Below are 14,490 nucleotides of genomic sequence, written 5' to 3'. Positions count from 1 at the left end.
TAACCCACACGACCTGGTCTACCAGCTAATCCACCCACACGACCTGGTCTACCAGCTAACCCACACAACCTGGTCTACCAGCTAATCCAGACCCACACGACCTGGTCTACCAGCTAACCCTAACCCACACGACCTGGTCTACCAGCTAACCCACCCACGACCTGGTCTACCAGCTAATCCACACCCACACGACCTGGTCTACCAGCTAATCCAGACATCCCGACCTGGTCTACCAGCTAATCTACCCACGACCTGGTCTAACCAGACCTGGTAATCCACACCCACACGACCTAGTCTACCAGCTACCAACCCACACGACCTGGTCTACCAGCTAACCCAGACCCACACGACCTGGTCTACCAGCTAACCCACACCCACACGACCTAGTCTACCAGCTCTACCAACCCACACGACCTGGTCTACCAGCTACCAGACCTGGTCTACCAGCTAACCCACACGACCTGGTCTACCAGCTAATCCAGACCCACACGACCTGGTCTACCAGCTAATCCAGACCCACACGACCTGGTCTACCAGCTAATCCACACCCACACGACCTAGTCTACCAGCTAACCCACACGACCTGGTCTACCAGCTAACCCACACGACCTGGTCTACCAGCTAACCCACACGACCTGGTCTACCAGCTAACCCACACGACCTGGTCTACCAGCTAACCCAACCTGGTCCAGCTAACCCACACGACCTGGTCTACCAGCTAACCCACACGACCTGGTCTACCAGCTAACCCACACGACCTGGTCTACCAGCTAACCCACACGACCTGGTCTACCAGCTAACCCTAACAGACCCACACGACCTGGTCTACCAGCTAACCCACACGACCTGGTCTACCAGCTCCAACCCACACGACCTGGTCTACCAGCTAACCCACACGACCTGGTCTACCAGCTAACCCACACGACCTGGTCTACCAGCTAACCCACACGACCTGGTCTACCAGCAAATCCAAACCCACACGACCTAGTCTACCAGCTAACCCACACGACCTGGTCTACCAGCTAACCCACACGACCTGGTACCAGCTAACCCCCTGGTCTACCAGCTAACCCACACGACCTGGTCTACCAGCTAACCCCCACACGACCTGGTCTACCAGCTAACCCACACGACCTGGTCTACCAGCTTATCCAACCCACACGACCTGGTCTACCAGCTAATCCAGACCCACACGACCTGGTCTACCAGCTTATCCAGACCCACACGACCTGGTCTACCAGCTAATCCAGACCCACACGACCTGGTCTACCAGCTTATCCAGACCCACACGACCTGGTCTACCAGCTTATCCAGACCCACACGACCTGGTCTACCAGCTAATCCACACCCACACGACCTAGTCTACCAGCAAATCCAGACCCACACGACCTGGTCTACCAGCTAACCCACACGACCTGGTCTACCAGCTAACCCACACGACCTGGTCTACCAGCTAACCCACACGACCTGGTCTACCAGCTAACCCACACGACCTGGTCTACCAGCTAACCCACACGACCTGGTCTACCAGCTAACCCACACGACCTGGTCTACCCAATCCAGACCCACACGACCTGGTCTACCAGCTAACCCAGACCCACACGACCTGGTCTACCAGCAAATCCAACCCACACGACCTGGTCACCAGCTAATCCACACCCACACGACCTGGTCTACCAGCTAACCCACACGACCTGGTCTACCAGCTAACCCACACGACCTGGTCTACCAGCTAACCCACACGACCTAGTCTACCAGCAAATCCACACGACCTAGTCTACCAGCTAATCCACATGACCCCTAATCCACGACCTGGTCTACCAGCTAATCCACACCCACACGACCTAGTCTACCAGCTAATCCACACGACCTGGTCTACCAGCTAACCCACCCCCCACACAACCTAGTCTACCAGCTAACCCACCCCACACAACCTAGACCTGGTCTACCAGCTAACCCAGTCTACCAGCTAACCCACACGACCTGGTCTACCAGCTACTGGTCTACCAGACCTGGTCTACCAGCTAACCCACACGACCTGGTCTACCAGCTAACCCACCCACACGACCTAGTCTACCAGCTAACCCACACGACCTGGTCTACCAGCTAACCCACACGACCTGGTCTACCAGCTAACACCCACACGACCTAGTCTACCAGCTAACCCACACGACCTGGTCTACCAGCTAACCCTACCCACAGACCTGGTCTACCAGCCAACCCACACGACCTGGTCTACCAGCAGCTTATTATCCAACCCACACGACCTGGTCTACCAGCTTATCCAGACCCGCACGACCTGGTCTACCAGCTTATCCAGACCCGCACGACCTGGTCCACCAGCTAACCCGCACGACCTGGTCTACCAGCTAACCCACACGACCTGGTCCACCAGCTAACCCACACGACCTGGTCTACCAGCTAACCCCCACGACCTGGTCCACCAGCTAACCCGCACGACCTGGTCCACCAGCTAACCCGCACGACCTGGTCCACCAGCTAACCCACACGACCTGGTCTACCAGCTAACCCCACGACTAACCCACACGACCTGGTCTACCAGACCCACACGACCTGGTCTACCAGCTAACCCCCAGACCCACACGACCTGGTCTACCAGCTAACCCACACGACCTGGTCTACCAGCTAACCCACACGACCTGGTCTACCAGCTAACCCACACGACCTGGTCTACCAGCTAACCCCACGACCTGGTCTACCAGCTAACCCACACGACCTGGTCTACCAGCTAACCCACACGACCTGGTCTACCAGACCCACACGACCTGGTCTACCAGCTAACCCACACGACCTGGTCTACCAGCTAACCCACACGACCTGGTCTACCAGCTAACCCCAACCCACACGACCTGGTCTACCAGCTAACCCAGACCCACACGACCTGGTCTACCAGCTAACCCACACGACCTGGTCTACCAGCTAACCCCACGACCCAGCTCCAACACGACCTGGTCTACCAGCTAACCCACACGACCTGGTCTACCAGCTAACCCACACGACCTGGTCTACCAGCTAACCCACACGACCTGGTCTACCAGCTAACCCACACGACCTGGTCTACCAGCTAACCCACACGACCTGGTCTACCAGCTAACCCACACGACCTGGTCCACCAGCTAACCCGCACGACCTGGTCCACCAGCTAACCCGCACGACCTGGTCCACCAGCTAACCCGCACGACCTGGTCCACCAGCTAACCCTGGTCCACGACCTGGTCTACCAGCTAACCCAGACCCACACGACCTGGTCCACCAGCTAACCCAGACCCACACGACCTAGTCTACCAGCTAACCCACACGACCTGGTCTACCAGCTAACCCACACGACCTGGTCTACCAGCTAACCCACACGACCTAGTCTACCAGCTAACCCACACGACCTGGTCTAAGCCCAGACCCACACCCTGGTCCACCAGCTAACCCAGACCCACACGACCTGGTCTACCAGCTAACCCACCGACCTGGTCTACCAGCTAACCCACACGACCTGGTCTACCAGCTAACCCACACGACCTGGTCTACCAGCTAACCCACACGACTAACCCACCCACACGACCTGGTCTACCAGCTAACCCACACGACCTGGTCTACCAGCTAACCCACACGACCTGGTCTACCAGCTAACCCAGACACGACCTGGTCTACCAGCTAACCTGGTCTACCAGCTAACCCACCCGACCTGGTCTACCAGCTAACCCACACGACCTGGTCTACCAGCTATCCAGACCCACACGACCTGGTCTACCAGCTTATCCAGACCCACACGACCTGGTCTACCAGCTAATCCAGACCCACACGACCTGGTCTACCAGCTAACCAGACCCACACGACCTGGTCCACCACCAGCCCAGACCCACACGACCTGGTCTACCAGCTAACCCACACACCTGGTCTACCAGCTAACCCACACGACCTGGTCTACCAGCTAACCCACCACCTGGTCTACCAGCTAATCCAGACCCACACGACCTGGTCTACCAGCTAACACGACCTGGTCTACCAGCTAACCCACACGACCTGGTCTACCAGCTAACCCAGACCCACACGACCTGGTCCACCAGCTAACCCAACCCCAGACCTGGTCTACCAGCTAACCCACACGACCTGGTCTACCAGCTAACCCACACGACCTGGTCTACCAGCTAACCCAACCCACACGACCTGGTCTACCAGCTAACAGACCCACACGACCTGGTCTACCAGCTAACCCAGACCCACACGACCTGGTCTACCAGCTTATCCAGACCCGACCTGGTCTACCAGCTTATCCAACCCACACGACCTGGTCTACCAGCTAATCCAGACCCACACGACCTGGTCTACCAGCTAACCCAGACCCACACGACCTGGTCTACCAGCTAATCCAGACCCACACGACCTAGTCTACCAGCTAATCCAGACCCACACGACCTAGTCTACCAGCTAACCCACCCACGACCTGGTCTAACCAGCTAACCCACACAACTAGTCTACCAGCTAACCCACACGACCTGGTCTACCAGCTAACCCACACGACCTGGTCTACCAGCTAACCCACACGACCTGGTCTACCAGCTAACCCACACGACCTGGTCTACCAGCTAACCCACACGACCTGGTCTACCAGCTAACCCACACGACCTGGTCTAACAGCTAACCCACACGACCTGGTCTAACAGCTAATCCAGACCCACACGACCTGGTCTACCAGCAAATCCAGACCCACACAACCTGGTCTACCAGCTAATCTGGTACCAGCTAACCCACACGACCTGGTCTACCAGCTAACCCACACGACCTGGTCTACCAGCTAACCCACACGACCTGGTCTACCAGCTAACCCACACGACCTAGTCTACCAGCAAATCCACACCCACACAACCTAGTCTACCAGCTAATCCACACGACCTGGTCTACCAGCTAATCCACGACCTGGTCTACCAGCTAATCCACACCCACACGACCTAGTCTACCAGCTAATCCACACGACCTGGTCTACCAGCTAACCCACCCCCACACAACCCACCAGCTAACCCACCCCCACACAACCTAGTCTACCAGCCAACAACCTAGTCTACCAGCTAACCCACACGACCTGGTCTACCAGCTAACCCACACGACCTGGTCTACCAGCTAACCCCAGACCTGGTCTACCAGCTAACACGACCTGGTCTACCAGCTAACCTGGTCTACCAGCTAAACCCACACGACCTAGTCTACCAGCTAACCCACACGACCTGGTCTACCACCTGGTCTACCAGCTAACCCACACGACCTGGTCTACCAGCTAATCCAGACCCACACGACCTAGTCTACCAGCTAACCCACACGACCTGGTCTACCAGCTACCAACCCACACGACCTGGTCTACCAGCTAATCCAGACCCACACGACCTGGTCTACCAGCTAACCCAGACCCACACGACCTGGTCCACCAGCTAACCCCACGACCCCACACGACCTGGTCTACCAGCTCCAACCCACACGACCTGGTCTACCAGCGCACGACCTGGTCCACCAGCTAATCCACGACCCACCACGACCTGGTCTACCAGCTAACCCACACGACCTGGTCCACCAGCTAACCCGCACGACCTGGTCCACCAGCTAACCCACACGACCTGGTCTACCAGCTAACCCACACGACCTGGTCCACCAGCCCAGACCCACACGACCTGGTCCACCAGCTACCTAACCCAGACCCACACGACCTGGTCCACCAGCTAACCCAGACCCACACGACCTGGTCTACCAGCTAACCCACACGACCTGGTCTACCAGCTAACCCACACGACCTGGTCTACCAGCTAACCCCACGACCTGGTCTACCAGCTAACCCACACGACCTGGTCTACCAGCTAACCCAGACCCAACCTGGTCTACCAGCTAACCCACACGACCTGGTCTACCAGCTAACCCACACGACCTGGTCTACCAGCTAACCCACACGACCTGGTCTACCAGCTAACCCACAACCTGGTCTACCAGCTAACCCCACACGACCTGGTCTACCAGCTAACCCAACCCACACGACCTGGTCTACCAGCTAACCCCACGACCTGGTCTACCAGCTAACCCACACGACCTGGTCTACCAGCTAACCCACACGACCTGGTCTACCAGCTAACCCACACGACCTGGTCTACCAGCTAACCCCACGACCTGGTCCACCAGCACGACCTGGTCCACCAGCTAACCCACACGACCTGGTCCACCAGCTAACCCACACGACCTGGTCTACCAGCTAACCCACACGACCTGGTCTACCAGCTAACCCACACGACCTGGTCTACCAGCTAATCCAGACCCACACGACCTGGTCCACCAGCTAACCCAGACCCACACGACCTGGTCTACCAGCTAACCCACACGACCTGGTCTACCAGCTAACCCAACGACCTGGTCTACCAGCTAACCCACACGACCTGGTCTACCAGCTAACCCACACGACCTGGTCTACCAGCTAATCCAGACCCACACGACCTGGTCTACCAGCTAACCCACACGACCTGGTCTACCAGCTCCAACCCACACGACCTGGTCTACCAGCTAACCCACACGACCTGGTCTACCAGCTAACCCACACGACCTGGTCACCAGCTAACCCACACGACCTGGTCTACCAGCTAACCCACACGACCTGGTCTACCAGCTAACCCACACGACCTGGTCTACCAGCTAACCCACACGACCTGGTCTACCAGCTAACCCACACGACCTGGTCTACCAGCTAACCCACACGACCTGGTCTACCAGCTAACCCCACGACCTGGTCTACCAGTCTACCAGCTAATCCACATGACCTGGTCTACCAGCTAATCCACACCCACACGACCTGGTCTACCAGCTAACCCACACGACCTGGTCTACCAGCTAACCCACACGACCTGGTCTACCAGCTAACCCACACGACCTGGTCTACCAGCTAACCCACACGACCTGGTCTACCAGCTAACCCACACGACCTGGTCTACCAGCTAACCCACACGACCTGGTCTACCAGCTAACCCAGCTAACCCACACGACCTGGTCTACCAGCTAACCCAGACCCACACGACCTGGTCTACCAGCAGCCAACCCACACGACCTGGTCTACCAGCTAACCCACACGACCTGGTCTACCAGCTAACCCACACGACCTGGTCTACCAGCTAACCCACACGACCCACCAGCTAACCCACACGACCTGGTCTACCAGCTAACCCACACGACCTGGTCTACCAGCTGGTCTACCAGCTAACCCACACGACCTGGTCTACCAGCTTATCCAACCCACACGACCTGGTCTACCAGCTAACCCACACGACCTGGTCTACCAGCTATCCAGACCCACACGACCTGGTCTACCAGCTTATCCAGACCCACACGACCTAGTCTACCAGCTTATCCAGACCCACACGACCTGGTCTACCAGCTAACCCACACGACCTGGTCTACCAGCTAACCCACACGACCTGGTCTACCAGCTAACCCACACGACCTGGTCTACCAGCTAACCCCACGACCTGGTCACGACCTGGTCAGCTAACCAGCTAACCCACACGACCTGGTCTACCAGCTAACCCAACCCACACGACCTGGTCTACCAGCTAACCCACACGACCTGGTCCACCAGCTGGTCTACCAGCCCACACGACCTGGTCTACCAGCTAACCCACACGACCTGGTCTACCAGCTAACCCACACGACCTGGTCTACCAGCTCCAACCCCACGACCTGGTCTACCAGCTAACCCACACGACCTGGTCTACCAGCTAACCCCACGACCTGGTCTACCAGCTCCAACCCACACGACCTGGTCTACCAGCTAACCCACACGACCTAGTCTACCAGCAAATCCACACCCACACAACCTAGTCTACCAGCTAATCCACACGACCTGGTCTACCAGCTAATCCACGACCTGGTCTACCAGCTAATCCACACCCACACGACCTAGTCTACCAGCTAATCCACACGACCTGGTCTACCAGCTAACCCACCCACACAACCTAGTCTACCAGCTAACCCACCCCCACACAACCTAGTCTACCAGCTAACCCACCCCCACACAACCTGGTCTACCAGCTAACCCACACGACCTGGTCTACCAGCTAACCCACACGACCTGGTCTACCAGCTAACCCACACGACCTGGTCTACCAGCTAATCCACACCCACACGACCTGGTCTACCAGCTAACCCACACGACCTGGTCTACCAGCTAATCCACACCCACACGACCTGGTCTACCAGCTAACCCACACGACCTGGTCTACCAGCTAACCCACACGACCTGGTCTACCAGCTAACCCAGACCCGCACGACCTGGTCTACCAGCTAACCCCACGACCTGGTCTACCACACGACCTGGTCTACCAGCTAATCCAGACCCACACGACCTGGTCTACCAGCTAATCCAGACCCCAGACCTGGTCACCAGACCTGGTCCACCAGCTATCCAGACCCACACGACCTGGTCTACCAGCTAACCCACACGACCTGGTCCACCAGCTAACCCACACGACCCACCAGACCCACACGACCTGGTCCACCAGCTAACCCAGACCCACATGACCTGGTCTACCAGCTAACCCACACGACCTGGTCTACCAGCTAACCCACACGACCTGGTCTACCAGCTAACCCACACGACCTGGTCCACCAGCTAACCCAGACCCACACGACCTAGTCCACCAGCTAACCCAGACCCACACGACCTGGTCTACCAGCTAACCCACACGACCTGGTCTACCAGCTAACCCACACGACCTGGTCTACCAGCTAACCCACACGACCTGGTCTACCAGCTAACCCACACGACCCAGTCCGACCAGCTAACCAGACCCACACGACCTGGTCTACCAGCTAACCCAGACCCACACGACCTGGTCTACCAGCTAACCCACACGACCTGGTCTACCAGCTAACCCACACGACCTGGTCTACCAGCCAACCCACACGACCTGGTCTACCAGCTAACCCAGACCCACACGACCTGGTCTACCAGCTAACCCACCCACGACCTGGTCTACCAGCTAACCCACACGACCTGGTCTACCAGCTAACCCACACGACCTGGTCTACCAGCTAACCCACACGACCTGGTCTACCAGCTAACCCACACGACCTGGTCTACCAGCTAACCAGCTAACCCACACGACCTGGTCTACCAGCTAACCCTGGTCTACCAGCTAACACGACCTGGTCTACCAGCTAACCCACACGACCTGGTCTACCAGCTAACCCACACGACCTGGTCTACCAGCTAACCCACACGACCTGGTCTACCAGCTAACCCACACGACCTGGTCCCCACACGACCTGGTCTACCAGCTAACCCACACGACCTGGTCTACCAGCTAACCCACGACCACGACCTGGTCTACCAGCTAACCCACACCCACACAACCCACACGACCTGGTCTACCAGCTAACCCACACGACCTGGTCTACCAGCTAACCCCGACCCGACCTGGTCCACCAGCTAACCCCACGACCTGGTCCACCAGCTAACCCGCACGACCTGGTCCACCAGCTAACCCGCACGACCTGGTCCACCAGCTAACCCGCACGACCTGGTCCACCAGCTAACCCGCACGACCTGGTCCACCAGCTAACCCAGACCCACACGACCTAGTCCACCAGCTAACCCAGACCCACACGACCTGGTCTACCAGCTAACCCACACGACCTGGTCTACCAGCTAACCCACACGACCTGGTCTACCAGCTAACCCACACGACCTGGTCTACCAGCTTATCCAGACCCACACGACCTGGTCTACCAGCTAACCCAGACCCACACGACCTGGTCTACCAGCTAACCCACACCCACACGACCTGGTCTACCAGCTAACCCACACGACCTGGTCTACCAGCTAACCCGCACGACCTGGTCACCAGCTAACCCCAACCCACACGACCTGGTCCACCAGCTAACCCCACGACCTGGTCACCACGACCTGGTCCACCAGCTAACCCACACGACCTGGTCCACCAGCTAACCCACACGACCTGGTCCACCAGCTAACCCACACGACCTGGTCTACCAGCTAACCCAACCCACACGACCTGGTCCACCAGCTAACCCAGACCCACACGACCTGGTCTACCAGCTAACCCACACGACCTGGTCTACCAGCTAACCCACCCACACGACCTGGTCTACCAGCTAACCCACACGACCTGGTCTACCAGCTAACCCCACGACCCAGCTAACACGACCTGGTCTACCAGCTAACCCACACGACCTGGTCTACCAGCTAACCCACACGACCTGGTCTACCAGCAAACCCAGACCAACACGACCTGGTCTACCAGCATATCCATACCCACACGACCTGGTCTACCAGCTAACCCACACGACCTGGTCTACCAGCTAACCCACCCACACGACCTGGTCCACCAGCTAACCCAACCCACACGACCTGGTCTACCAGCTAACCCACACGAACCAGCTAACCCACACGACCTGGTCTACCAGCTAACCCACACGACCTGGTCTACCAGCTAACCCACACGACCTGGTCTACCAGCTAATCCACGACCTGGTCTACCAGCTAACCCACACGACCTGGTCTACCAGCTAACCCCAGACCCACACGACCTGGTCCACCAGCTAACCCCAGACCTGGTCCACCAGCTAACCCGCACGACCTGGTCCACCAGCTAACCCACACGACCTGGTCCACCAGCTAACCCACACGACCTGGTCCACCAGCTAACCCAGACCCACACGACCTGGTCTACCAGCTAACCCAGACCCACACGACCTGGTCTACCAGCTAACCCACACGACCTGGTCTACCAACCCACACGACCTGGTCTACCAGCTACCAGCTAACCCACACGACCTGGTCTACCAGCTAACCCCAGACCCACACGACCTGGTCTACCAGCTAACCCAGACCCACACGACCTGGTCTACCAGCTAACCCACACGACCTGGTCTACCAGCTAACCCACACGACCTGGTCTACCAGCTAACCCACACGACCTGGTCTACCAGCTAACCCACACGACCTGGTCTACCAGCTAACCCACACGACCTGGTCTACCAGCTAACCCACACGACCTGGTCTACCACCCACACGACCTGGTCTACCAGCTAACCCAGACCCACACACCTGGTCTACCAGCTAACCCACCACCTGGTCTACCAGCTAACCCACACGACCTGGTCTACCAGCTAACCCACACGACCTGGTCTACCAGCTAACCCACACGACCTGGTCTACCAGCTAACCCACACGACCTGGTCTACCAGCTAACCCAGACCCACACGACCTGGTCTACCAGCTAACCCAACCCACACGACCTGGTCTACCAGCTAACCCACACGACCTGGTCTACCAGCTAACCCACACGACCTGGTCTACCAGCTAACCCACACGACCTGGTCTACCAGCTAACCCACACGACCTGGTCTACCAGCTAACCCACACGACCTGGTCTACCAGCTAACCCAGACCCACACGACCTGGTCTACCAGCTAACCCAGACCCACACGACCTGGTCTACCAGCTAACCCACACGACCTGGTCTACCAGCTTATCCAGACCCACACGACCTGGTACCAGCTAACCCCAGACCTGGTCTACCAGCTAACCCACACGACCTGGTCTACCAGCTAACCCACACGACCTGGTCTACCAGCTAACCCACACGACCTGGTCTACCAGCTAACCCACACGACCTGGTCTACCAGCTAACCCAGACCCACACGACCTGGTCTACCAGCTTATCCAGACCCACACGACCTGGTATACCAGCTTATCCAGACCCACACGACCTAGTCTACCAGCTAATCCAGACCCACACGACCTAGTCTACCAGCTAACCCACACGACCTGGTCTACCAGCTACCTGGTCTACCAGCTAACCCACACGACCTGGTCTACCAGCTAACCCACACGACCTGGTCTACCAGCTAACCCACACGACCTGGTCTACCAGCTAACCCACACGACCTGGTCTACCAGCTAACCCACACGACCTGGTCTACCAGCTAATCCAGACCCACACGACCTGGTCTACCAGCAAATCCAGACCCACACGACCTGGTCTACCAGCTAATCCACACCCACACGACCTGGTCTACCAGCTAACCCACACGACCTGGTCTACCAGCTAACCCACACGACCTGGTCTACCAGCTAACCCACACGACCTAGTCTACCAGCAAATCCACACCCACACGACCTAGTCTACCAGCTAATCCACACGACCTGGTCTACCAGCTAACCCACACGACCTGGTCTACCAGCTAATCCACACCCACACGACCTAGTCTACCAGCTAATCCACACGACCTGGTCTACAAGCTAACCCACCCCCACACAACCTAGTCTACCAGCTAATCCACCCCCACACAACCTAGTCTACCAGCTAACCCACACGACCTGGTCTACCAGCTTACCCACACGACCTGGTCTACCAGCTAACCCACACGACCTGGTCTACCAGCTAATCCAAACCCACACGACCTGGTCTACCAGCTAACCCACACGACCTGGTCTACCAGCTAACCCACACGACCTGGTCTACCAGCTCCAACCCACACGACCTGGTCTACCAGCTAACCCACACGACCTGGTCTACCAGCTAACCCACACGACCTGGTCTAACCCACAGACCTGGTCTACCAGCTAACCCACACGACCTGGTCTACCAGCTTATCCAGACCCGCACGACCTGGTCTACCAGCTTATCCAGACCCGCACGACCTGGTCTACCAGCTTATCCAGACCCGCACGACCTGGTCCACCAGCTTATCCAGACCCGCACGACCTGGTCCACCAGCTAACCCACACGACCTGGTCCACCAGCTAACCACGACCTGGTCCACCAGCTAACCCGCACGACCTGGTCCACCAGCTAACCCGCACGACCTGGTCCACCAGCTAACCCGCACGACCTGGTCCACCAGCTAACCCACACGACCTGGTCCACCAGCTAACCCGCACGACCTGGTCCACCAGCTAACCCAGACCCACACGACCTAGTCCACCAGCTAACCCAGACCCACACGACCTGGTCTACCAGCTAACCCACACGACCTGGTCTACCAGCTAACCCACACGACCTGGTCTACCAGCTAACCCACACGACCTGGTCTACCAGCTAACCCACACGACCTGGTCTACCAGCTAACCACGACCTGGTCTACCAGCTAACCCACACGACCTGGTCTACCAGCTAACCCACACGACCTGGTCTACCAGCTAACCCACACGACCTGGTCTACCAGCTAACCCACACGACCTGGTCCACCAGCTAACCCAGACCCACACGACCTAGTCCACCAGCTAACCCACACGACCTGGTCTACCAGCTAACCCACACGACCTGGTCTACCAGCTAACCCGCACGACCTGGTCTACCAGCTAACCCGCACGACCTGGTCTACCAGCTAACCCGCACGACCTGGTCTACCAGCTAACCCGCACGACCTGGTCCACCAGCTAACCCGCACGACCTGGTCCACCAGCTAACCCGCACGACCTGGTCCACCAGCCCGCAACCTGGTCCACCAGCTAACCCACACGACCTGGTCCACCAGCTAACCCGCACGACCTGGTCCACCAGCTAACCCAGACCCACACGACCTAGTCCACCAGCTAACCCAGACCCACACAACCTAGTCTACCAGCTAACCCACACGACCTAGTCTACCAGCTAACCCACACGACCTAGTCTACCAGCTAACCCAGACGACCTAGTCTACCAGCTAACCCACACGACCTAGTCCACCAGCTAACCCAGACCCACACGACCTAGTCCACCAGCTAACCCAGACCCACACGACCTGGTCTACCAGCTAACCCACACGACCTGGTCTACCAGCTAACCCACACGACCTGGTCTACCAGCTAACCCACACGACCTGGTCTACCAGCTAACCCACACGACCTGGTCTACCAGCTAACCCACACGACCTGGTCTACCAGCTAACCCACACGACCTGGTCTACCAGCTAACCCACACGACCTGGTCTACCAGCTAACCCACACGACCTGGTCTACCAGCTAACCCACACGACCTGGTCTACCAGCTAACCCACACGACCTGATCTACCAGCTAACCCACACGACCTGATCTACCAGCTAACCCACACGACCTGGTCTACCAGCTAACCCACACGACCTGGTCTACCAGCTAATCCAGACCCACACGACCTAGTCCACCAGCTAACCCAGACCCACACGACCTGGTCTACCAGCTAACCCACACGACCTGGTCTACCAGCTAACCCACACGACCTGGTCTACCAGCTAACCCACACGACCTGGTCTACCAGCTAACCCACACGACCTGGTCTACCAGCTAACCCACACGACCTGGTCTACCAGCTAACCCACACGACCTGGTCTACCAGCTAACCCAGACCCACACGACCTGGTCCACCAGCTAACCCAGACCCACACGACCTAGTCCACCAGCTAACCCGCACGACCTGGTCTACCAGCTAACCCGCACGACCTGGTCTACCAGCACACGAACCCTAACA

At 58.1% G+C, this 14,490-nt stretch overlaps 1 protein-coding gene across 1 annotated transcript in view; it reads right to left on the bottom strand.

The window, feature by feature from the left end:
• LOC135524824 (actin remodeling regulator NHS-like) overlaps positions 1-14,490 on the bottom strand; it is a 128,944-nt gene that overhangs the window by 74,245 nt on the left and 40,209 nt on the right.

Source organism: Oncorhynchus masou, chromosome 31 (assembly GCF_036934945.1).
Source record: "Oncorhynchus masou masou isolate Uvic2021 chromosome 31, UVic_Omas_1.1, whole genome shotgun sequence".
Classification (NCBI taxonomy): Eukaryota; Metazoa; Chordata; class Actinopteri; order Salmoniformes; family Salmonidae; genus Oncorhynchus; species Oncorhynchus masou.
This window is presented reverse-complemented; position numbering and strand designations above follow the sequence as displayed.